Consider the following 13,868-nt stretch of genomic DNA (forward strand, 5'->3'; position numbering starts at 1 on the left):
ACCTTTTGGATTATGACCATGGAATAGTGGTGTATCTATATCATAGATTCTATTGTCAGACGTCTACCTTAGTGATAGTGGAATTACCACTACTTTTTAGACTACCATTGAACAATAATGTGTGGAGGAGCGGTATTGCTTGTTGACCTTCAAAGAGGAGGAAGATTTAAATTTATATTTCAACACCTTAACAAAATAGTTGCTCGATTTGAAAAAGAAAATTAAGTAGGAATGTTAGAGAAAGTCTGGCCCAACTCTAAAAGGATTTTTCAAATAGTGACAGCTGAAGGAAGTGTGTCTCAACATTACTTCTCATGATAATCCGGACGCAACACTAGATCGCAGGAGTATGCAAAACATCTAATTAGACATCTTGCATGTGATCACATCTTTATTTCAAGACATACATTTTGAACATTTGTAACCAGTAAAAGGTAACTAGGATGTTACATTTGGCTTGATAATTCAAGGTGGACTCATCTGCTGCATTTGAAACATTAGGCCTGTTGGGAAGATAGTGAAAGGTAACTTGTTATTAACATTGCATTGTTTAAAGGTCAATAGCTTTTTGAAATGAAAACTTTAGATGTATTTACATAGTAAACATAGTGACCTCTCAACACTCAGTGGAAAAGTATTAATGAGTCCATAACTAGGAAGAGTGCATAGCCGGCTAAGCAACTTGGCAGACGTAACTCTGAAAAGACCCTTGCAAATGTCTCAGTTATCTGAGTTATCTTAAGATACATGCTGCATCAGACAAATGTGATTTGGAGACTTAATGCCTACAAAACAGCCCAAGGACTTATATCACTTAATTTTGGTCTTCAGCATCTACAGTCATTGAGGGTACTTACCATTAAGTTTTGCATATAAATTGATGAAGTATCTTGGTTGCAGTTAGCACAATACTTTTTTTTCAACAGACTCTAAATGTAAACAAAGATGTACATTAGCACCTCATAACAGCAATGCTAACAATTCAAAACCTATTTTGCAATATATCATGCATGATTCTAGGTGTTTTCAGATCCAGGAATAGAGACAGTCACAACTGTTGCAAACATATTCAAATGGCTTCACTACGAACATTATTGAAAATTCACAACTATAATGACAATATCTTAATATACTATGTTAAAAATGGATGATATGCCTTTATCTATAAAAGACCTTCTATGGAAAAAGAAAATACAGAATAATCCAATGTTCAGGATAACACTACAGTGTGGCACCTTATTTATCATTGAAATGTTAAAGTCAAACCTGATGACTCCATTAGGTCCATTGCAATTTTCAGTAGATAATTCCCTAGAAACTTGCTGCTGAGTTAGGTAGCATTCTTCAAACTGAAAACATAATAACCAATGTATATGTTGAGCAAAAGTCCAGCCTGAATGTTAATGTACATAAAAACAATTAATCACAAAAGGTTTGAGGTTGAAAAGCAATCATAGGTTTCAGTGCTCTAGATACAGTACATAATCATTAAAACAAATAGTATTTAAAATATTTGAAAAATATTTCTTTGACAATTTGAACTATTGCAACCAGTCATTTTCCAACAAGATTGATGAATGCACTTACCAAAAGTATCCAATGACGATCAGTATTTGCACCAGTAACACTGATAAGTCACATAACAGATATGAATATTTACCTGAAAAGTAGAACGATATTTGCCAAGAAAGATACAAGATGACACTGTTGCTGATATTGCTAAATACTAAGGTTAAAATCAAAGGATTTCAGTACACACACTGATTAGAAATTATTACTTGAAGATAGGTAACTGTGTTAGGAATGGAAATATACATACATTTGGTCTTGACAAACATATTTGAGAGGAAGATATTGATTACCTGTAAAAATATATGAAAGCACATAAGCTTCTAAAGAGGAACCAACATGTACATCATACGTTATTAGCCATAGTATACAAAATTTACATGTAGCAGAAACTACATGTACCTCATCAACTATAAAAAAAGTAAAATTTCTTAAAGAAGAAATTAGTTGAACAACCTACCACAAACCTTTCTCAAACACAAAAAGTTCATTAGAAATACCTTTCTTACATTAAAGTAGTTTGTAAAATATGTTGTGTGCAGAAAGACATAATCACATACTGTTCTTCAACCTATTAACTTTTCACCTATATAGGAGAGAATTACACCAGCCAATAGAACATCATTAATCAAGACATTCAAATTATGTGCCAATACTGAAAAAATTATACTACCTTCAACAGAGAATTTTTTACGCAATCCATGCTTCTGGAATTTACTGAAACCATCAGGATACCCATTACGGCTTATATAATCCAGAAGCTCTTGGTACTTAGTGGCATTAATTTCTATGGAAAATTAAGATGAAGGGGAAAAAAGGTTAGTAGAAAAGCATTTAGCTGTAAAGAACACATTTTATATGCTCACATTCGAATATAAAGACATAAATGACTATAAAGATGTGTGAATATACAATTAGTAAAACAACTGTCACCCCTTCTTCACAGCTCAATATGCCCACAAAGTTTAAGTGAAGGATACAGAGTACAGTGCATACAAAGGGACGGTTAAGGCCTGCCAAATGGATGCAGTTTGAAAACATGGCAGTTTAAGAAAGGGCGCTCAGGCACTGCAGAGCCAAGCCTGACTTTTTTTAATTAGGGTTACTTGTGTGGGTGGCACAATTACTGTTGCTGGCCCACTAGTAGCATTTACATGAGCAGCCCCGGTATATATAGTATACTTTACTATCAAGAGTAACATAAATATGACACAGAAATTCATGCACGCACAATGTATTAAAAAAAGTTCTAGGAGGGCCCCGTGACACAGAAGGAAATATTAAGATCAGTGAGGGCGGGCATGCACCGCGCATGTGCAAGTGTGAGTGTGTGCACCAACAATTAACAACAGAGAGAGACGGGCGGGGTTATCATGTGCGCAAAGGCCGGCCCAGAATCGGACCTCCAATGAGTGACCACTTGTAACCATTCTCGTAGCGTGCCCTGTGCTCTGATTTGACACTGAGAGGGTGATCGCACCATACTTTGTACTGCTAATTATACTCAGCGCATACCCGGCATACGCTACAAATACGCTTTGACGTTACACGTCACATCAAAGCTTCCGTGTGAAGTCATGTAGGACGCCCGTACGTGAATGGTGCATATGTTTTTAATTGTACTACATACTAACAGAACACATCATCTAGGGTAATTATGAAAATAGTTTTAAAACTTTTAACAATCGTATATTACTTTTCAAAACAATTACACAAATTGCGGTGGAACGTCATGCGTACTCGCATTGTAAGAGCACCGTAAGCACACCGTAAGCGTACGCAAAGCCATGTGACTTTAAAAGAAAAGATTTGATTGGTTCATAACACTTCCTATTCCAACTGTTGAAAGTTCCATCCCATTTTAATCATTCTACTTTGACTTTCTAAGAAGAATCATCTCTTCTGAGAATCCTGTCAAATAGAAGGAAGATCACCATAATAACAGCAATGGACTCATCTTTCCGCCATTCTTCAGAGCGAGATTTCATTCTTGAAGAACCTCCAAAGAAGATGAATGATGCTTTAATTTCAGAATTTCGTGAAGGACAAAAAAAAGGCTAATGCTCCAAAAGTAACCTGTAAAAATTGCCAAACAACGCTTTCAAGGGGTGATCCATTTAAAAAAAATACACAGCACAGCAAATATGGTGCGACATGTGAATAACTTGCACCCTAACAACTTTGATCGAGCTGCAAGACGGAGGTTGCAGGACAACCCACCTGCTACTGCTACTGCACCAAGCACATCAACTGCTGCAGCAGCATTTTCAGCAAGCAGTCCACACCCACAAATTGATCCTGATTTTGGTGAAGTTAAAATTCTTTGCATTTATTGCAATAAACTTTTGTGTTATGGGGAACAGTCTATTGACCTGATAAAACTCAGGAAGCAGGAGCATCGCTGTCCTCGACATTTTTTTTTTATCATTCTTTTGTTCCTGTTGGACACTTTTTGGGTTCCAGTTCCATTTTTTTGGTTTAAAAAAAAACTTGTTGACAAAAAACAAAAAAAATAGAAAACTAAAAAAGCTAAAAAAAACAGTTTTTTTTAGAACTACCTTCACTGGTCAAAGAAAGAACTATATTTCTATGTTAGTGTATAAAAGTTTCTCAGAATGAATGTGTAGTTCATAAATGAATGAATGAATACATTACTAGTGTATGGTGAATGTGAAAGTGCAGAAACTGCTACAGCATAAATCTATAAGCAGTTTACCTATAGTATACTGTAGTACCTCCGAAGCACTTGAATGTAACATATGCACCTAAATATGTTAAAAGTCTATGCTTCAATTTGCACTCCTGGTGAAACTGCCTGGATGAATTTCTATGTGTTACCGGTCACTGACCAAGTCATGAGTGATGTAGTATGTGATGTCATCAGCAGTGCATTGCGGGCGCGTGAGTTATAGTTAGCTGAACTAACTATAACGGGGGGAATTTCAATGATTTTGTATGAGTGAAATGTCCAGCTAACTATAACATGTGTGAAACCTATGTTTTTTTTCTGTGAATATATATATATAAACAACTTTAGTTACCTCTCGAATGGGTGGGCTTGATTGTTGTGCTGAGAGGGAAGTGTCAAGATTACGTTCCACAGGATCCGGTCGTTGATAATGGGGGTCCACCTCCTAATGTTACTAACTCCCTGATCTTAGAACACAGGGAATTGGAACCATTAAGCGAGGGAAGTCAGGAACGGGGAGGGGACTGCTGGGACAAAGGCTCTGAAATGATATAGAAACAGACAACACAGTTAAACACAACATAGCAACATCATAGCTACTCTCTTCAATTCTCGCTAAGAATGTGACAACAGACGAATACTCTACACACCTGAACCACAGAGTCTATTTATACCCAGCAGAGTAAACAATGAAAACAAAAGGAAGGCGTCTTAGCTCTCTCCACCCGCATAGAGCCACAGAATGTCAGCAACTACTAAAAAGCACAGCACAGGCAAAGTACACCAAAGGTTTCTCAACACCTGGAATATTGTAACACCATATCCAGCTTGCAGTAAAAGGAAATGTGCCTGAGGTTGAATACCAACCAAAACAACGAACTGTAGATAGTGGCAGTCACCACCATGAATCTCCATACAGGGGAACCAAATAAATCCACGGAATCATGGCAGCATGTGGTAGGCCAACACACCTTGCTCCGCTACAAACGAAGAAATGATTAATCATTTAACGGTAGCGCGTGGCCAGCCGACACACTGCGCTCCACTTTTAGCTGAAAGGAAATGGAGAACACGGTAACATGTGGCAGCCACCACGATGTTCCGCGATCTAGCGAAATCAGGGAGGAATGATGCAGACACGCGTGGCCAGCCGACCCAACGCGTTGTAGAACAATATGAGCGCAGCCACGCTGATGCTCTTGGAGCCCCGAGAGCAGGAGAAGAAGCAAGAACAACGGTAACGTGTGGTCCGCCTGACACACTACATTCCGTTAACTAACGAGGGGGCCGTAGGACGATCACTCACCCACTGCCACCAAGAGGAGATCAGGAACGCCTTCCAACAGCAAGGCAGGAGCCGATAACGACGCCACAAGACCCGAACCTGCTGAACTCAACAGGAACCGGAATAAACAGAATTACGCGCATGAGCCGATGCGCTTGCAGACGCTATGTAGCTTCCTGGTACAAAGGTTCATGGGAGATGTAGTTCAGCATGGGAGTAGTTCATAGGCTAGGTAGGCGCGAAGGGAGCCCGAACCCTGACAGGAAGCGTGATTCTTATTATGGTATATTTGGGCGGTGACGTCGACAGCAAGCCCCAACCCATCAGGAAGGGTATCCATTTCGTCAAGTCTAGTCTGGATTTATATGGAGGATGCTTGCCGGCTGCATTCATTGAAAATTTAAGGACTGATTTCTGTGGTGCCACTGCTGAAATAGGAGGCCATGCCACTATATCAATGGGAGGCCTGCTGGCTAAAGGCTTTCTAACACTGTAAGCAGCCAAGGTATGCTGGGGACCCCTGCACCTTGAGAGCAAGAAAATAAAAAAAAACTGGAAGCCAGATAAAAAGTGGAATTTACATCCTTAGCTATGAGAGCTAATGCCTTTGAGATGAATGGAGGAATAAACTGCCCACTGCACAACACAGAATGTATTCCTTTTTAGGCACCAAGATGGGCATGTTATAATCTTTCTATGGAACAATTGTATTATGGCAAACATTGAAAATGACTCTAAATAAAAAGGATATAATGCTGAATTTTGCAACACAGTTGCTTTGCATTCTGGCCAGTGTAGTCCAGAAATGAGTATTACTGGGACTGAAACTATATATACTCAGACACTGCTCTCAAACAATGCACGGTCAATGAAATCAATAAGAGTATTGTGTAATGAAGTTGTTTCTGCAGTCCAGATTGAAAAGGAAAACAAGTTGTGACTTTTAAAACTAGATGATTCCATACTGTTTACAAACGGAGTGTATTTTAATTCAAAGTCACAGGTTTCTCACAGCTGCATATGATTAAAACCCTGTGGGATTGAAACATGTTATGCTAGTCTTTAAGCATAGGACTAGAACAGTGCTCTCCATGCCGAGCTGTAAAATGACAAAAGTCATTTACCACTCCAGGCTCAGCATTACAGCTTTGAATTGGTAAAATACCAGCCAATGCAACCTGAAATGAGTAAAGGCAACCCCTGACAGTGTTTCACTCTACTTAGAGTTCTTCAGAGAGGTATAGCTTTGTCCAGACACAATGGAAAACCCAGTATAAGTCAAAACAATACCCTTTCAGGCATAGAGTGACGAATACATTATGCTAAAAAGAAGTGGTGTACTCTGGGTAGTTCTCAAGTTTGAGAACTACCCAGAGGTATTAGTGATAAGCTTAGCTTGAATTGGTCTGTGGAGATGTATACTTCATGTATGCTGCATAATTTTAGGAGTCTTTTTAAAATGTACTTATATACTCTTGTCTTCAAGCATGCATTAGCCTTGCACTCATAGTTTGTCTAAGGCAGTACTTTTGCACTGAACCTTTCACTCAGGCACTCCCCATCCAGTTATCCATTTTCTTAGGCACTACCCACTGCTTATATATGTATTTGTTTCTGTCATATATGATGGCACTTTTAAAAGGTACAGACACAAGCATGCATGCTCACTGGAATATGGTAAGACTTTTAACAGGCACATTGAAAAAGTTGCTGCTTTGTATTTGGCTGGGCCCAACTCTTTGAGTAGTTGCTGAATAGTGAAGTTACAGCCCAAAAGTAAGGTTTAAGAGTTGTTGGTAGAAGGGTTAGTTATTAGGTTAACTCCTATTGGTCTGTGGAGATGTACACTTTAAGTATGCCGCATAATTTTAGGTGTCTGTTTAAAATGGGAAGTGCAGTCTGTCAAGTTTATGGGAGTTTTTTAGTCTTATGACTGAGGTATGTGTCTGCGTGCACATGTATTCTCTCACATGTTATGGCTAAACATATGGTAGAGGTATAAAACTCTGGTATACATGTATCTGTAAGTTTCTCTTATATATGATGCCACTGGAAAAAAGCACAGACACATGCATGCAATTTAATCCCTCAGGCATTAAGCACATATTTGTGTAATCACCCAGACACTACTATCCCATTCAAAGATTGAGTCAGACACTAGCCATGCTCTTGTCTATTCACTCTGGTACTACTGACGCACTAAGAGAAATGGCCCACACATTGCCCTTACACTTGCATTTTCTGTCATGTACTTCTCATACAGTCATACAATCACCCAGTTACTACCACTCCAGTCATAGAATCACTCAGCCAGTACCCATGCACTTTTTTATTGTTTCAAGCACTACTCATACATTCTTATCTTCTACCATGTGTTGGCCTTGCACTCATGCTTTGTCTAAGGTACTTCCCCTGCACTGATATAATTATCCATTCAGTACTGCTGCTCTTATGCAATCACCCAGGCAGTATTCTTGCACTACACTATTCACTGAAGTGCTACCCATCCAGTCATCCATTCTCTCAGGCAATACCCACTACCCATCTGTTTGTATGTTTCTTTGATATATGATGCCACTTTTAAAAGGTACAGACACATGCAAGCATACTGTCTCGAATATGGTGACACTTTTAACAGACACATTGAAAAAGTTGCCCCTTTGTATTTGGCTAGGCCGAGAACTCTGAGTAGTTGGTGTGTAGTGAAGCTGCAGCCGAAAAGTGAGGTTTAAGACCTGTTGATTGAAGGATTAGTGATTTGGTAAGTTTGCATTGGTGTATGGAAATGCATACTTTTAGTATACCATATAATTGTCGGTGTCTCTTTAAAATGGAAAGTGCAGTCTGTCAAGGTTAAGGTACTTTGTAGTGTTATGTCTCAAGAATGTGTCAGCTTGCACATATATTCTCACATGTGTTATATCTATAGAGATGGTAGAGCTATAAAACACTGATATATATGTATTTGTATGTTTCTTTTGCATATGATGCCACAAGGAAAAGGTACATAAATATGCATGCTTGTTTTAGGAATATAGTCAGCTAGACACTATTATTCCAGTCAAACATTAACTCAGCTAGTACCTATGTACTCATGTATTCACTGAGACAGTACTGATGCACTTATGTAATTGTCCAAGCACTACGTTAATACTCATAATTTCTCAGTGGTATTTCCCATACATTCATACATTGTTCCAGGTACTACTTCTGCAGTGATAGAATCACACAGGCAGTATGTGTACATTCATGTATTATCTCAAGCTCTACCCATACAGTTATGCAATTAACCATGCTTTAGGCTTGTAGTCAAAGTTTCTGTCAGGTAATTTGATGCATTGATGCAATCACCCTGGCAGTATTGGTGCACTGATTCTATTATTGAGGCTCTACTCTAGCATTGAATTATTGACTTAGGTAGTAGCCATTTAGTGATACATTTTTTTAAGCACTACATATAAATTAATCAAATGATCCTACCATCCCGCTTATATTCATTCTTTTACTTAGGTACTACCATGCAGTCATACACAGACTACTCCTCTTCCCTCTTTCAGCATCTGTCTAGTCTCTTTGTGAAGTTCTCTTAGATGTTTTACACCTCTCCTGCTCTTTCTGCACCTCTGTTGCCTCTTTCTTCACCTCACTTGTTTCTTTCTGCACTCCTCTTGGCTTTTCCTACACCCATTTCCCTTATTTCTGTACTTTTTTTGTCTCCTTCTGCACCCCTCTTGTGTCTTTCTGTACCTCAGATGCCTGTTTATACAATTCTCTTGCCTCTTTGTGCAGTTCCCTTGACTCTTTTTCCATTTCTATTGTTTCTTGGTTCAGATCTCTTGCCCTTTTCTCTACCCTTGTTCACTTTTTTCTGCACCTCTTGCTTCTTTCTGTGCCCCCCTTTCTCCTTTCTGCACCTCTTTTCCCTGTTTCTGCAACTCTAGTGCGTCTTTCTGCACCTCTCTTTCTTCTTTTTGCACCCCTGTTGACTCTTCCTGCACCACTATTGTCTCATTTTGCATGTTTGTTGCCTCTTTCTGCAGTTTTGTTGCTTCTTTATGTAATTCACTTGCTCTTGTTTGTACCCCTCTTGTCTCTTTTGCACCTGTCTTGGTTGTTTCTGTGCCACTCTTCCCTGTTTCTGCTTCTCTCTTCCCTCTTTACATATCTCTGTTCCCTGTTCCCTGTTTTCAGGCCAGGACGCTCCCCCACCACTCCAGCGTCCCCTGCTGGTGCTGTGTCCTTCTCTGCTGCCCCTCGCTGCTGCTGGGAAGTTGAGGTCCTCCTCCAAACGCAGGCTCCCGCCTGCGCCTCATTCCTGGTGGCCCAGTGGTGAGCGGTAAGCATTCGGTTTGTTCTGCTGCCTGCTTTATTGTGCCCTGCCTCGTATTTTTGTTTCCTTTATCGATTTTGTCTCTGTCTCCTGTTATCTCTGTGCTCTGCGTTAGTTAACTGTGGCCTGTATCTGTTGCACTGTCTCTCTGTACTCTGCTTTATCTAACTGTTGCCTGTAATATGTTGCCTACTTCTCTGTTGCCTTCTGTTTGCCCATTTCTGTGCTCTTGTGCTGTGGCAGTTCTCCAGCCCACTCCCCACACTCCCTGCTTTCCTTTCCCGCCGCTGCTCCCCGGCGGCCCCGCCTCCCTCTCCCATTTGCTTCCCGCCACCCGCCTCCCAGCTACTCCTTCCTCCCTCCACCCCTTCTTAATGCAGGCCGCTGCACGGGCGCGCCGCTGGCGCGCCAGAGGCAAGCCCGTTTGCCCCCGTTTGCCCCTGTTTGCCCCCGTCTGCGCCTGGACCACGCCCAGCGCCAGAACCCCTGGCCCCCGCGTCCCCACCACACTTGACCCAGACTCAGCTATGATGCCAGCTCCCTCCACACTCTCACCACCGGCCGAGACTAACGCTGCAACCAGGCTGCCCAGAAACACACCCACGGACCCTTCTCCTGCCGGAGCTGCAGATTCACTTGCAACAGAACCATCAAACCACCAAGAACCAAGAACCAGACCCAACCACCTCCGCTGCATACTCCTCAACACCCGCTCCGCACGCAAACACGCCATCGAGCTCTGGGACCTGCTCGACCAGACAGGCCCGGACCTAGCCTTCCTGACCGAGATGTGGTGGTAAGACTCCTCTGCACCAGACATCGCCTTGGCCATCCGAGACGGATAAAAGATAACCCGCATGGACCGCTCCAATGGCATCGGAGGAGGAATAGCCATCGTCCACAAGTCCACGCTCAAGGTCACCACCCAATCAGACGACACTCTCAACACCGCTGAATACCTGCACTTCCGGATCCACACCGACCCCAACAACACCCTCAGAGGGATTCTCATCTACAGACACCCCAGACCCCGGGCCCACTTCAGCGACTCCATTGCCGACCTCGCCAGCACCCACACACTCGCCTCCACGGACTACATCCTCCTCGGGGACCTCAACTTCCACCTCGAGAACAACAACAACTCCAACTCCTCCACGCTAATCGCCAACCTCGCCAACCTCGGCCTCAGACAACTCGTCACCGCACCCACCCACGCCGCCGGCCACATGCTGGACGCCGTCTTCTCCACACCTTCGACCACACCACTGAACCCCACTGGACCGACCACCGCTGCATTCAATTCAACTTCAAAAAACCAACCACGCACCATCGCACCCAACAGCTGTCTCGCCACTGCTGGAGCAAAGTCACCGAAGATCAGCTGATCACCACCCTCTCCCAGAACCCACCCACCGACCCCACCAACCCAGATGCCACAGCCCGCAACCTCAGACAGTGGATCAATGACTGTGCCAACACCCTCGCCCCACTGAAGAAACCATCCAACAACCACGCCAGCAAGAGAGCCACCTGGTTCACTGATGAGCTCCTGGCCCCCAAGCGCGCACGCTGGAAACTAGAGAAGAAATGGCTTCACAAATGCACACCGGACAACCACGTAGTCCTCAAGGACGCCACCCGCAGACACCACCACCTCATCAGATCAGCCAAGAGATCCTCCTTCAAAGACCGCCTGGATAACAATGCACACAACAGCAAAGAGCTCTTCCTCATCGTAAAAGAACTCTCCAACCCCAGCGCCAACACCAACAAAATCCCGCCCTCACAAGAACTGTGCGACTCACTGGCCATATTCTTCCACTGCAAGATCGCCGACATCCACGAAAGCTTCAACACCACGACCGACCCGACCATGCCAGACTCCACCCCTCTCCCGAACACCAACAGCGCCAACCGCCTGACCTCCTGGTCCAATGTCAGCGACGTCGAGACACGCAAGGTCATGAACTCCATCCACTCAGGATCACCGAAAGACCTGTGCCCACACCACTTATTCAACAAGGTATACGCAGCCATAGCACCCCAACTACGGAAGATCATCAACATCTCCTTCGAAACAGCGACATTCCCGGAAAGCTGGTAGCGCGCCGAAATCAACGCCCTCCTCAAAAAGCCCAAGGAGGACCCCATGGACTTCAAGAACTTCTGGCCCATCTCCCTGCTCCCGGTCCCGGTGAAGGTCATCGAGAAAATCGTCAACATGCAACTGACCCGCCACCTCGAAGACAACAACATCCTGGACACGTCCCAATCCGGTTTCAGACAAAACCACAGCACCGAGACAGTCCTCATCGTCGCCACAGACGACATCAGGTGCCAAAAAGACAACGGCAAAACATCTGCGCTCATCCTCCTGGACCTCTCAGCCGCCTTCGATGCGGTCTGCCATTGCACTCTAAAAACACGCCTCCAAGAAGCCGGTATCCAAGAGAAGGCCCTCGACTGGACCACATCCTTCCTCTCCGACAGATCCCAGAGCATCCGCCTCCCACCTTTCCGATCCGAAGCCACAGACATTCCCTGCGGCGTCCCCCAGGGCTCCTCCCTCAGCCCGATGCTGTTCAACATCTACATGGCCCTCCTCGCACACGTGGCCCGCAACCACAACCTCAATATCATCTCCTACACCGACGACACTCAGCTCATCCTCTCCCTCACCAAGGACCCACGCACCACCAAAACCAACATGCACAACGGAATGAAGGCCATCGCCGACTGGATGAGGAGCAGCCGTCTGAAACTGAACTCGGACAAGATGGAGGTCCTCATCCTCGGACCCAACCCCTCAGCCTGGGACGATTCCTGCTGGCCATCCACTCTGGGGACAGCACTGACACCCACTGACCACGCACGCAATCTTGTATTCATCCTCGACTCCTCCCTCTCCATTTCCAAACAGGTCAACACCATCTCCTCCTCCTACTACAACACCCTCCGCATGCTCCGCAGGATCTACAAGTGGATCCCGACTGAAATAAGAAGAACAGTGACACAGGCCCTCGTCAGCAGCAGGCTGGACTATGGCAACACACTCTACGCCGGAATCCCAGCCAAACACCTACGACGACTACAGCGCATCCAAAATGCCTCCGCCCGACTGATCATCAACGTCCCCCGCCGCAGCCACATCACCCCCCACCTGAGAAACCTACATTGGCTCCCCGTCAACAAGAGGATCACCTTCAAACTCCTCACCCACGCACACTAAGCACTCCACAACGCCGGACCAGCCTACCTGAACAGCAGACTCAGCTTTCACACTACGACCCGCCAGCTCTGCTCCGCCAGCCTCGCCTTCGCTGCCGTCCCCTGCATCCAACAAACAACCTCAGGCGGCAGATCCTTCTCCTACCTCGCCACCAAGGCCTGGAACAACGTTCCTACCCACCTACGGCAGACCAAAGACCTACTCGCCTTCAGAAGACTTCTCAAGGCCTGGCTCTTCGAACAGTAGCGAAGCTTCTCTCCCATCCCCCCCCTCAGTGCCTTGAGACCCTCACGGGTATATAGCGCGCTATACAAATTGATTGATTAATTGATTGATTCACTCTCTCTGCTGTTCTCTTGCCTCTTTCAGCACCTGCTGTGCCTTTTTCTGCACATCTTTTGTTTCTTTCTGCACTTCTCTTGTTTCTTTTTGCACTTCTCTTGTCTTTTTCTGCACTTTTCTTGGCAGTTTCTTCATTTTTCTTGTTTGTTTCTGGAGTTTTCTTGCTTCTTTCTGCAAGTATGTTGTCTCTTTTTGTATGTCTGTTGCTTCTTTCAGCATTTCTCTTGCTTTTCTCTGCTCCTCTCTTGCTTCTTTCTGTTCCCCTGTTTCCTCTTTCGCCATTAGTCTTCCTTGTTTGTGCACCTCTCTTGTCTCTTTCTGCACCTCTGGTGTCTTTTTCTGTATGTCATAGCTGCTTTGGGTATGTTTTTGTGCACCTCTGTTGCTTTTTTCCTTGACTTCTTTTTGTTCTTTATGCACCTGT

This window comes from Lissotriton vulgaris, chromosome 3_2 (genome assembly GCF_964263255.1).
Source record: "Lissotriton vulgaris chromosome 3_2, aLisVul1.2, whole genome shotgun sequence".
Taxonomy (NCBI): Eukaryota; Metazoa; Chordata; class Amphibia; order Caudata; family Salamandridae; genus Lissotriton; species Lissotriton vulgaris.